We start from the raw sequence: 12,903 nt of genomic DNA on the forward strand, positions 1-12,903 counted from the left end.
TCTGAAAAGGAAACTAAGAGAAGCTAAAATACAACAATCCAGAGACAACCTTACAGGAATTTTCGAACAAGAAGAGGATATGGCAGCCGAAAATAATAATAATGCAAGGAGGATGCTTGGTGACTTTACTGCACCTAATTCCAATTTATATAGAAGAAGCATCTCAATTTCTACCATTGGAGCAAACAACTTTGAGCTTAAACCTCAATTAGTTTCTCTGATGCAACAAAACTGCAAGTTTCATGGACTTCCATCTGAAGATCCTTTTCAGTTCTTAACTGAATTCTTGCAGATATGTGATACTGTTAAGACTAATGGAGTAGATCCTGAAGTCTACAGGCTCATGCTTTTCCCTTTTGCTGTAAGAGACAGAGCTAGAGTGTGGTTGGACTCTCAACCCAAGGATAGCCTGAACTCTTGGGTTAAGCTGGTCACGGCTTTCTTAGCCAAGTTCTTTCCTCCTCAAAAGCTTAGTAAGCTTAGAGTGGATGTTCAAACCTTCAGACAAAAGGAAGGTGAATCCCTCTATGAAGCTTGGGAGAGATATAAGTAACTGACCAAAAAGTGTCCTTCTGACATGCTTTCAGAATGGACCATCCTGGACATATTCTATGATGGTCTGTCTGAATTAGCTAAGATGTCATTGGATACTTCTGCAGGTGGATCCATTCACCTAAAGAAAACACCTGCATAAGCTCAAGAACTCATTGACATGGTTGCTAACAACCAGTTTATGTACACTTCTGAGAGGAATCCTGTGAGTAATGGGACGCCTAAGAAGAAGGGAGTTCTTGAAATTGATACTCTGAATGCCATATTGGCTCAGAATAAAATATTGACTCAGCAAGTCAATATGATTTCTCAGAGTTTGAATGGAATGCAAGCTGCATCCAACAGTACTCAAGAGACATCTTTTGAAGAAGAAGCTTATGATCCTGAGAACCCTGCAATAGCAGAGGTAAATTACATGGGTGAACCCTATGGAAACACCTATAACCCCTCATGGAGAAATCACCCAAATTTCTCATGGAAGGATCAACAAAAGCCTCAACAAGGCTTTAATAATGGTGGAAGAAACAGGTTTAGCAATAGCAAGCCTTTTCCATCATCCACTCAGCAACAGACAGAGAACTCTGAACAAAATACCTCTAATTTAGCAAATTTAGTCTCTGATCTGTCCAAGGCCACTGTAAGTTTCATGAATGAAACAAGATCCTCAATTAGAAATTTGGAGGCACAAGTGGGCCAGCTGAGTAAAAGGATCACTGAAATCCCTCCTAGTACTCTCCCAAGCAATACAGAAGAAAATCCAAAAGGAGAGTGCAAGGCCATTGATATAACCATCATGGCCGAATCCAAGGAGGAAGGGGAGGACGTGAATCCCAAGGAGGAAGACCTCCTAGGACGTCCAGTGATCAATAAGGAGTTCCCCTCTGAGGAACCAAAGGAATCTGAGACTCATCTAGAGACCATAGAGATTCCATTGAACCTCCTTATGCCATTTATGAGCTCTGATGAGTATTCCTCTTCTGAAGAGAATGATGATGTTACTGAAGAGCAAGTTGCCAAGTTCCTTGGTGCAATCATGAAGCTGAATGCCAATTTATTCGGTAATAAAACTTGGGGAGATAAACCTCCCCTGCTCACCAATGAACTAAATGCATTGGATCAACTGAGATTGCCTCAGAAGAAATAGGATCCTGGAAAGTTCCTAATACTTTGTACCATAGGCACCATAACCTTTGAGAAGGCTCTATGTGACCTTGGGTCAGGAATAAACCTCATGCCACTCTCTGTAATGGAGAAACTGGGAATCTTTGAGGTGCAAGCTGCTAAAATCTCATGAGAGATGGCAGACAACTCAAGAAAATAGGCTTATGGACAAGTAGATGACGTGTTAGTAAAGGTTGCAGGCCTTTACATCCCTGCTGATTTCATAATCCTGGATACTGGGAAGGATGAGGATGAATCCATCATTCTTGGAAGACCCTTCCTAGCCACAGCAAGAGCTGTAATTGATGTAGACAGAGGTGAATTAGTCCTTCAATTGAATGAGAACTCCCTTGTGTTTAAAACTCAAGGTCACTTTTCTGTAAACATGGAAAAGAGGCACAGTAAGCTTCTCTCAAAACAGAGTCAACCAGAGCCCCCACAGTCAAACTCTAAGTTTGGTGTTGGGAGGCCTCAGCCAAACTCTAAGTTTGGTGTTGAACTCCCATATCCAAACTCTAAGTTTGGTGTTGGGAGTCTATAAAATTGACCTGATCACCTGTGTGGCACCATGAGAGCCCACTGTCAAGCTATTGACATTAAAGAAGCGCTTGTTGGGAGGCAACCCAATCTTTATTGATCTAATTTTATTTTTATTTTTCTTTCATGTTTTATTAGGTTCATGATCATGTAGAGTCACAAAATAAATAGAAAAATCAAAAACAGAATCAAAAACAGCAGAAGAAAAATCACACCCTAGAGGAAGAGTTTACTGGCGTTTAAACGCTAGTAAGGAGCATATGGCTGGCGTTCAACGCCAGAACAGAGCATGGATCTGGCGTTGAACGCCGAAAACAGGTAGCATCCTGGCATTCAGACGCCAGGAATGCACACTGAGGAAAGCTGGCGCTGAACGCCAGAAACAAGCATGAAGCTGGCGTTCAACGCTAGAAATATGCTGCATATGGGCGTTGAACGCCCAGAACAGGCATCTCTTCGGTGTCTAAACGCCAAAAATGCATGCAAAGGCATTTTACATGCCTAATTGGTACAGGGATATAAATCCTTGACACCTCAGGATCTGTGGACCCCACAGGATCCCCACATACCTCCACTCACCTTCCCTCCTCATAATCCTATATCACCCTCTCTCTCTCTCTCTCTCTCTCTCTATTCACAGTCATCCCTTCTGTTTTTCATTCACCACTCACATCCATACACCCCACCTACCTTCAAAATTCAAAATCTCTTTTCCACCCAAGCCCACCCATATAGCCGAATACACACATCCCTTCATCTCCTCCATATCTTCTTCTTCTTCTTCAATTCTTTCTTCTTTTGCTCGAGGGCGAGCAACATTCTAAGTTTGGTGTGGTAAAAGCATAGCTTTTTTTTATTTTTCCATAACCATTGATGGCACCTAAGGCCAGAGAAACCTCTAGAAAAGGGAAAGGGAAGACAAAGGCTTCCACCTTCAAGTCATGGGAGATGGAAAGATTCATCTCAAGGGTTTATAGCTCAGTGGTAGAACATTTGACTGCAAATCAAGAGATCCCTGAGATACCTCAGGGGATACATTTTCCTCCACACAACATGAGACAACTAAAGGTGGAACATCAAGATCACTCCATCATCCTCTATGAAATTAGAGAAGATCAAAGAGCTATGAGGGAGGAGCAACAAAGACAAGGAAGAGACATAGAAGAGCTCAAGGACATCATTGGTTCCTCAAGAAGGAAACGCCACCATCACTAAGGTGGACTCATTCCTTGTTCTTAAATTTTCTGTTTTTCATTTTCTTATGTTAAATGTTTATCTATGTTTGTGTCTTTATTACATGATCATTAGTGTCTAAGTGTCTATGCCTTAAAGTAGTGAATAGGAATCCATCACCTCTCTTAAATAAAAAATGTTTTTAATTCAAAAGAACAAGAAGTACATGAGTTTCAAATTTATCCTTGAACTTAGTTTAATTATATTGATGTGGTGACAATACTTTTTGTTTTCTGAATGAATGCTTGAACAGTGCATATGTCTTTTGAAGTTGTTGTTTAAGAATGTTAAATATGTTGGCACTTGAAAGAATGATGACAAGGAGACATGTTATTTGATAATCTGAAAAATCATAAAAAATGATTCTTGAAGCAAGAAAAAGCAGTGAATACAATGCTTGCAGAAAAAAAAAGAGAAAAAAAAGGCGAAAAAAATAGAAAGAAAAAGAAAAAGCAAGCAGAAAAAGCCAAAAGCTCTTAAAACCAAAAGGCAAGAGCAAAAAGCCAATAACCCTTAAAACCAAAAGGCAAGGGTAAATAAAAAGGATCCCAAGGCTTTGAGCATCAGTGGATAGGAGGGCCTAAAGTAATAAAATCCTGGCCTAAGCGGCTAAACCAAGCTGTCCCTAACCATGTGCTTGTGGCGTGAAGGTGTCAAGTGAAAACTTGAGACTGAACGGTTAAAGTCAAGGTCCAAAGCAAAAGAAGAGTGTGCTTAAGAACCCTGGACACCTCTAATTGGGGATTTTAGCAAAGCTGAGTCACAATCTGAAATGGTTCACCCAGTTATGTGTCTGTGGCATTTATGTATCCGGTGGTAATACTGGAAAACAAAGTGCTTAGGGCCACGGCCAAGACTCATAAAGTAGCTGTGTTCAAGAATCAACATACTGAACTAGGAGAATCAATAACACTATCTGAACTCTGAGTTCCTATAGATGCCAATCATTCTGAACCTCAATGGATAAAGTGAGATGCCAAAACTATTCAAGAGGCAAAAAGCTACAAGTCCCGCTCATCTGATTGGAGCTATGTTTCATTGATAGTTTGGAATTTATAGTATATTCTCTTCTTTTTATCCTATTTGATTTTCAGTTGCTTGGGGACAAGCAACAATTTAAGTTTGGTGTTGTGATGAGCGGATAATTTATATGCTTTTTGGCATTGTTTGTAGTATGTTTTTAGTAGGATCTAGTTACTTTTAGGGATGTTTTTATTAGTTTTTATGTTAAATTCACATTTCTGGACTTTACTATGAGTTTGTGTGTTTTTCTGTAATTTTAGGTATTTTCTAGCAGAAATTGAGGGACTTGAGCAAAAATCAGATTCAGAGGTAGAAGAAGGACTGCTGATGCTGTTGGATTCTGACCTCCTTGCACTCAAAGTGGATTTTCTAGAGCTACAGAACTCAAAATGGCGCGCTTCCAATTGCGTTGGAAAGTAGACATCCAGGGATTTCCAGCAATATATAATAGTCCATACTTTGGGCGAGTTTAGACGACACAAAAGGGCGTTGAACGCCAGTTCTACGGTGTATTCTGGAGTTAAACGCCAGAAACACGTCACAAACCAGAGTTGAACGCCAGAAACACGTTACAAACTGGCGTTCAACTCCAAGAATGACCTCTCCATGTGTAAACTTCAAGCTCAGCCCAAACACACACCAAGTGGGCCCCGGAAGTGGATTTATGCATCAATTACTTACTTCTGTAAACCCTAGTAACTAGTTTAGTATAAATAGGACTTTTTACTATTGTATTAGACATCTTGGGACGTCTAGTTCTTAGATCAGAGGGGCTGGCCATTCGGCCATGCCTGAACCTTTCACTTATGTATTTTCAAACGGTAGAGTTTCTGCACTCCATAGATTAAGGTGTGGAGCTCTGCTGTTCCTCATGAATTAATACGAAGTACTACTGTTTTTCTATTCAATTCAACTTATTCCGCTTCTAAGATATCCAATCGTGCTTCAACATGAATGTGATGATTGTGATAGTCATCATCATTCCCCATGAACACGTGCCTGACAACCACTTCCGTTCTACCTTAGATTGAATGAGTATCTCTTGGATTCCTTAATCAGAATCTTCATGGTATAAGTTAGAACCCATGGATGGCCATTCCTGAGATCCGGAAAGTCTAAACCTTGTCTGTGGTATTCCGAGTAGGATCTGGGAAGGGATGGCTATGACGAACTTCAAACTCGCGAGTGCTGGGCATAGTGACAGACGCAAAAGGATAGTAAATCCTATTCCAGTATGATCGAGAACCTCCAGATGATTAGCCATGCCATGACAGAGCATTTGGACCATTTTCACAGAGAGGATGGGATGTAGCCATTGACAATGGTGATGCCCTTACATAAAGCTTGCCATGGAAAGGAGTAAGACTAATTGGATGAAGACAGCAGGAAAGCAGAGGTTCAGAGGAACGAAAGCATCTCTATACGCTTATCTGAAATTCTCACCAATGAATTACATAAGTATTTCTATCTTTATTTTCTGTTTATTTATTATTATTATTCGAAAATACTATATCCATTTGATATCCGCCTGACTGAGATTTACAAGGTGACCATAGCTTGCTTCATACCGACAATCTCCGTGGGATCGACCCTTACTCACGTAAGGTTTTATTACTTGGATGACCCAGTGCACTTGCTGGTTAGTTGTGCGAAGTTGTGAAGTTATGTTTGGACCATGGTATTGTGCACCAGTTGTTGGCGCCATTGCCAGGGAGAGAACGAACTACAAATTTTACAACCTCAGAGTAACAATTTCGCATACCATTGTTCAATTAGCTCACTTACCCAAATAGCCAACCTTTTATCTTCCATTGTTAACCAATCTTGAGCCTATGCTTAACCCGTTTGTTCATAATTGTAGCACATTACAAGCTTAAGTGAAAAATAATAAATGTTCCTTGTTTGGATCTTTGATTAGCTTAGGCTAGTGGGAGTGTTCATCACTTGATTTTGAGTAAGTTGGGTACATTGGGTAGAGATAAAAGTGTGTTTATGTTTTTGTTGAAAAGAAAAAAATTCTCAAGAATTGGGTACACACTCATGTATTAATCATATGTAAACCATATGTATTGATGTTATTGTATATATTTTATCTTGAAAAAAAATTTTAAATCTACAATGCAACAAGAAGGGAACAAAATGTCCCAAAGTTTGAAATTTCACAAATTCAGTGCATATGTGTGGTAATCAAAAGGAAATACATGAATGTGTGAAAAAGTGAAGAATGGATAGCTAGGCTTGTTTAGAATTGTTTAGGTTGTCATAGGTTAGGTGGGAAGTTTAAGTTAATCAAAGATTCGAATTTTAAGCTTACTTGACCATATGCATCCTACCTTGCCCCTAGCCCCATTACAACCTATGGGAAGTCCTCATGATATTTGTATGCATGCATAAAGTAATTGTTGATTGTTAGATGAAAAATAAATCTTGGAAAGCATGATTAGGGGAGAATTGAGTGAATCAACCTTATGAGCGGATATTTTATACGCTTTTTGGGGGTATTTTCATTATAGTTTTAGTAGGATTTAACTACTTTTTAGTATAGTTTTACTAGTTTTTATGCAAAAATCATATTTCTGGACTTTACTATGAGTTTGTGTGTTTTTCTGTGATTTCAGGTATTTTTTGGCTGAAATTGAGGGATCTGAGCTTTAATCTGATTCAGTGGCTGAAAAAAGACTGCAGATGCTGTTGGATTCTGACCCTACTCCACGTGAAATGGACTTTCTCGAGCTACAGAAACCCAATTGGCGCGCTCTTAATTGCGTTGGAAAGTAGACATCCAAGGCTTTCCAGCAATATATAATAGTTGATAAACTACTATTTTATGGTTTATCTTGTACTCAATTGAGTGGTTTTTATCAACTCTTTACCCACTTATTCATACTATTTGCATGTTTTACATTTTCCTTCCTGGTTTTGTGCTATGATTGAAAATATGCTTCTTTGATCTTATATTTGCTTATTATTAATCCCCTCTTATTACCATTAGATGCCTTGATATGTGTGTTAAGTGTTTTCAGAGATTACAGGGCAAGAATGGCTCAGAGGATGGAAAGGAAGCATGCAAAAGTGGAAGGAATACAAGAAGTTGGAGAAACTGCTAAGCTGTCCAGCCTGACCTCTTCGCACTCAAACAGCTATAACTTTAGCTACAGTGGTCCAAACGATGCAGTTCCAGTTGTGTTGAAAATCTAACATCCGGAGCTTCAATTTGATATATAATATACTATAGTTGCTCTGACTCTAGGCGATACGACTGCGTGCTCCATGCGGCCGTATCGCAGTGACAGAAGTCAGCATGTTTGAATTCTTCTCCAGTGATTTCTGGGCTGTTTTCGACCCAGTTCTCAGCCCAGAAAATACAGATTAGAGGCTATAAAGTGGGAAAATGCATCCATTCAGAGAGAGCTCGTCAATTTAGTTACTTTCTATGATTTAGATTTAGTTTGGAGAGAGGTTCTCTCCTCTCTCTTTAGGATTAGGATTTAGATTTAGGATTTTTTTTATTCGCTTTCAGGATTATCTCTTTGATCAGGTTCAATATTCCTTTTTATTTTCTTTTTCAAGTCAATTTATGAATTCTCCTATGTTCCAAATTATTTGAATTAATGCTATTTGAGGTATTTCAGTTTATTATTGCTCTCTTTTATTTATGTTACTGTTACATCCCATCTGAAGGCATTTTTATTCCAGTAGATTTACTTTTCTCCTTTTCGTCTTGGTTAAGAATTCAGTAACTCAGGAGTTATCAAACTCAACATGATTGATAATTGTTATCTTTGTTAATTGAATTGAACTTCCATAATCCCAATCTTTTCTTAGGAAATAAATAGGATTCGAAGATCAAACCAATTAATTCATTGACCTTCCTTTATCTCAGAAAAGGTTAACAAAGTGGAATTAAGATTCAATTCTCATCATCATTGATAAGGATAGCTAGGATAGGACCTCTAATTTCTCCTACCTTGCCAAAGGTTTATTTTACAGTTATTTATTTATTTTTCATTGCCATTTAAATTAATTGTCATATTTGTTCCTCATTCTTGAAACCCCAAATTTACAATCCCCATAACCAATAATAAGAACATACTTCCCAGCAGTTCCTTGAGAAGACGACCCGAGGTTTAAATACTCAGTTATCAATTTTAAAAGGGGTTTGTTACTTGTGACAACCAAAACGTTTGTACGAAGGGATTTTTGTTGGTTTAGAAACTATATCTACAACGGACTATTTTATTAAAAATCTTTACTGGCAAAAATTCTAACGTCAATAGTTCATACTTTGCCCGAGTTTTGACGACGCAAACTGGCATTGAACACCAACTTCCTGCCCTATTCTGAAGTTAAACGCCAAAAACAAGTTACAAACCAGAGTTAAACACCACAAACAAGCTGCAACCTGGCATTTAACTCCAAAAGAAGCCTCTACACGTGTAAAGCTTAATGCTCAGCCCAAACACACACTAAGTGGGCCCTAGAAGTGGATTTCTGTACTATCCATCTTAGTTTACTCATTTTCTGTAAACCTAGGTCACTAGTTTAGTATAAAAACTACTTTTAGAGACTTACTATGTATCTCATGACATTTTACACGTTTCATATTGTATTTCTGACTGCATGAGTCTCTAAACCCCATGGTTGGGGGTGAGAAGCTCTGCTGTGTTTCGATGAATTAATGCAATTACTACTGTTTTTCATTCAATCACGCTTGTCTCTATTCTAAGATATTCACTCGCACTTCACCCTGATGAATGTGATGATCCGTGACACTCATCATTATTCTCACTTATGAACGCGTGCCTGAAAACCACCTCCGTTCTATCTGTACTAGCTTGAGTGTGTATCTCTTAGCCTCCTGGATCACGATCAAAGTCTTCGTGGTATAGGCTAGAAATATTGGCGGCCATTCCTGAGATCCGGAAAGTCTAAACCTTGTCTGTGGTATTCCGAGTAGGATCTGGGAAGGGATGACTGCGACGAGCTTCAAACTCGTGAGTATTGGGCATAGTGACAGACGCAAAAGAATCAATGGATTCTATTCCAACATGAGTGAGAACCGACAGATGATTAGCCGTGCGGTGACAACGCATTTGGACAATTTTCACTAAGAGGATGGATGGTAGCCATTGACAACAGTGATCCACCAACATACAGCTTGCCATGGAAGGAGATCTGTGTGTGTGAAGAAGAAGACCGTAGGAAAGCAAAAATTCAGAAGATAGAGCATCTCCAGAACCTCAACCTGTTCTCCATTACTGAATACAAGTATTTATTTTATGTTATTTACTCTTCATAAATCCAATCATTTTTATTACTAATTTCCTGACTAAGAGTTACAGAATAACCATAGCTTGCTTCAAGCCGACAATCTCCGTGGGATCGACCCTTACTCACGTAAGGTATTACTTGGACGACCCAGTGTACTTGCTGGTTAGTGGTACGAGTTGTGAAAAGTGTGATTTACAATTCGTGCACCAAGTTTTTGGCGCAGTTGCTGGGGATTGTTCGAGTTTGGACAACTAACGGTTTATTTTGTTGCTTAGATTAGGAAAAATTTTTTCTTTTTGGTTTAGAGTCTTCTATTATTGTTTTTGGTTGAAACTTTTTTTTAAAATCCTTATTTTCTCTTTTTAAATTTTTCAAAAAATTTTTATAAACTAATAATTGAGTTTTTCTGTTTGAGTTTAGTTTCATATTTTAAGTTTGGTGTCAATTGCATGATTTTATTTTTGTTTCAATTTTTTTTCGAATTATTAGTGATCATAATATAAAAATTTTTAAGTTTGGTGTCCTTTGTGTTTCTGTTTTCTTAAAAATTTTTCAAAGTTGTTCTTAGTATTCATCGTGATATTCAAAGTTTTCCTGTTTGTTTCCTTTGTTTTGATCCAAAAGTTTGGTGTCATTTTTACTGTTTTTCTCTTTCTTCATTAAATTCAAAAATATCTTTCTTCATTAAGTTTGGTGTCTTTCTATCTTTTCTTAGTTCTGAAATTTCAAAATTCAAAATCTTTTTCAAAAATATATCCAAAGTTTTTCAAATCTTCTTAATTAAGTAATTATTTTCGTTTTCAAATTTATTTTTCTCTTAATTTTCGAAATTTACATTTTAATTTCTAATTATTTTATTTTATCTTATTATTTTTATTTATTCTTAATAATTCAGTTTGTTTCTACTTAAATAAAACAAAAATAAAAATATATTTTATTTGCAATTCATATCAATTCCCTTTTCTCCATCATAGACTTAAGTGGAAATGAACAGTCCAAAAAGACTCTGGGGTCCTATGCTAACCCTATTATTGCTGCATACGGGAGTAGTATCTGTATACCTCCCATCAGAGCAAGCAGTTTTGAGCTAAATCCTCAGCTTATTGTCATGGTGCAGCAAAACTGCCAGTATTCCGGTCTTCCACAGGAAGAACCTACTGAGTTTCTGGCACATTTCTTGCAAATTGCTGACACAGTACATGACAAGGAAGTAGATCAGGATGTCTACAGATTATTACTGTTTCCATTTGCTGTAAAAGATCAAGCTAAGAGGTGGTTAAATAACCAACCCACAGCAAGCATAAGAACATGGAAACAGTTATCAGATAAATTCCTGAATCAATATTTCCCTCCAAAAAAGATGACACATCTAAGGCTGGACATCCAAGGCTTTAAACAAGAGGATGATGAATCCCTTTATAACGCCTGGGAAAGGTATAGAGGGATGCTAAGGAAGTGCCCCTCTGAAATGTTTTCAGAGTGGGTGCAGTTAGACATCTTCTACTACGGGCTTACAGAAAAAGCTCAGGTATCTCTAGACCACTCAGCTGGTGGATCTATACACATGAGAAAGACCGTTGAAGAGGCTCAAGAGCTTATTGATATAGTTGCTAGAAATCAGCATCTGTACATAAGTAATGAGTCCTCCATGAAAGAAGAAGCTAAGGAAGTGTCAACTGACTTTAGCCCTCAGGAACAAGTTGCTAAACTCAGTCAGCAATTGTCTTCTATAACAAGACAGTTAGCAGAATTCAAAGAGATGCTACAAGAGACCAGAATTGCTAACAAGGATATGGAATCACAATTGAATCAGACAAAATGGCAGTTATTAAAACAGATAACAGAGGAGTGCCAAGCAGTTCAATTAAGAAGTGGAAAAATGCTAAATACCTCAACTCAAAGTAGCAGAAAGCCAAGAAAAGAACAGCTGACAAAGGATGAGCAACCTGCTACCCAAAATCCCTCTGACGACAGTAAGAGCCCAGAGAGGAATAGGTCTGGTGATCAAACGCCAGAAACGGGTGAAAAACTGGCGTTAAACTCCAAATCCACGTCCAGTTCTGGCATTCAAACGCCAAAAAATGGTAGGAACCTGGCGTTAAACGCCCAATCCATGTCCAGTACTGGTGTTCAAACGCCAGTGAGGGATCAGACACCTGCAAGTGCTGATAATAACTCCCTCAAGAAAGCTTCTCAACCTGCCTCTGTAGGAAATAAACCTGCAGCAACTAAGGTTGAAGAATATAAAGCCAAAATACCTTATCCTCAGAAATTCCGCCAAGAGGAACATGATAAATAATTTGCTCGCTTTGCATACTATCTCAGGACTCTTGAAATAAAGATTCCGTTTGTAGAGGCACTTGAGCAAATACCCTCTTATGCTAAGTTCATGAAAGAGATCTTAAGTCATAAGAAGGATTGGAGAGAAACAGAAAAAGTTTTTCTCACTGAAGAGTGCAGTGCAGTCATCCTAACAAGCTTACCAGAGAAGCTTAAGGATCCCAGAAGCTTTATGATACCATGCACATTAGAGGGTACTTGTACCAAGACAGCCCTATGCGACCTTGGAGCAAGTATCAATCTAATCCCTGCATCTACTATCAGAAAGCTCGGCTTGGCTGAAGAGGTTAAACCAACCCGGATATGTCTTCAACTTGCTGATGGCACCATTAAATATCCATCAGGCATAATTGAGGACATGATTGTCAAGGTTGGGCCATTTGCCTTTCCCACTGACTTTGTAGTGCTGGAAATGGAGGAGCACAAAAGTGCAACTCTCATTCTAGGAAGACCCTTCCTAGCAACTGGACGAACCCTCATTGATGTCCAAAAAGGGGAGGTGACCTTTAGAGTCAATGAGGACGAGTTCAAGCTGAATGCCGTTGAGGCAATGAAGCATCCAGAAACATCAAAAGACTGCATGCGTGTTGATGTTATTGACTCCATGGTAGAGGAAATCAACATGGCTCAGAGTCTCGAATCAGAGCTAGAAGATATCTTTAAAGATGTCCAGCCTGATCTAGAGGAATCAGAAGAAATAAAAGAGCCTCTGAAATTTCCTCAGGAAGAGGAGAAACCTCCTAAACCCAAGCTCAAACCACTACCATCATCCCTGAAATACGTATT

At 38.5% G+C, this 12,903-nt stretch overlaps 1 non-coding gene across 1 annotated transcript; it reads right to left on the reverse strand.

Moving 5' to 3' along the window:
• Positions 1–475: 475 nt before the first annotated feature.
• Positions 476–583, reverse strand: LOC112761317 (small nucleolar RNA R71). The gene has a single exon (XR_003181717.1). It is a non-coding gene; the product is annotated as a small nucleolar RNA R71 (small nucleolar RNA).
• Positions 584–12,903: the final 12,320 nt, after the last annotated feature.

This window comes from Arachis hypogaea, chromosome 16 (genome assembly GCF_003086295.3).
Source record: "Arachis hypogaea cultivar Tifrunner chromosome 16, arahy.Tifrunner.gnm2.J5K5, whole genome shotgun sequence".
Classification (NCBI taxonomy): domain Eukaryota; kingdom Viridiplantae; phylum Streptophyta; class Magnoliopsida; order Fabales; family Fabaceae; genus Arachis; species Arachis hypogaea.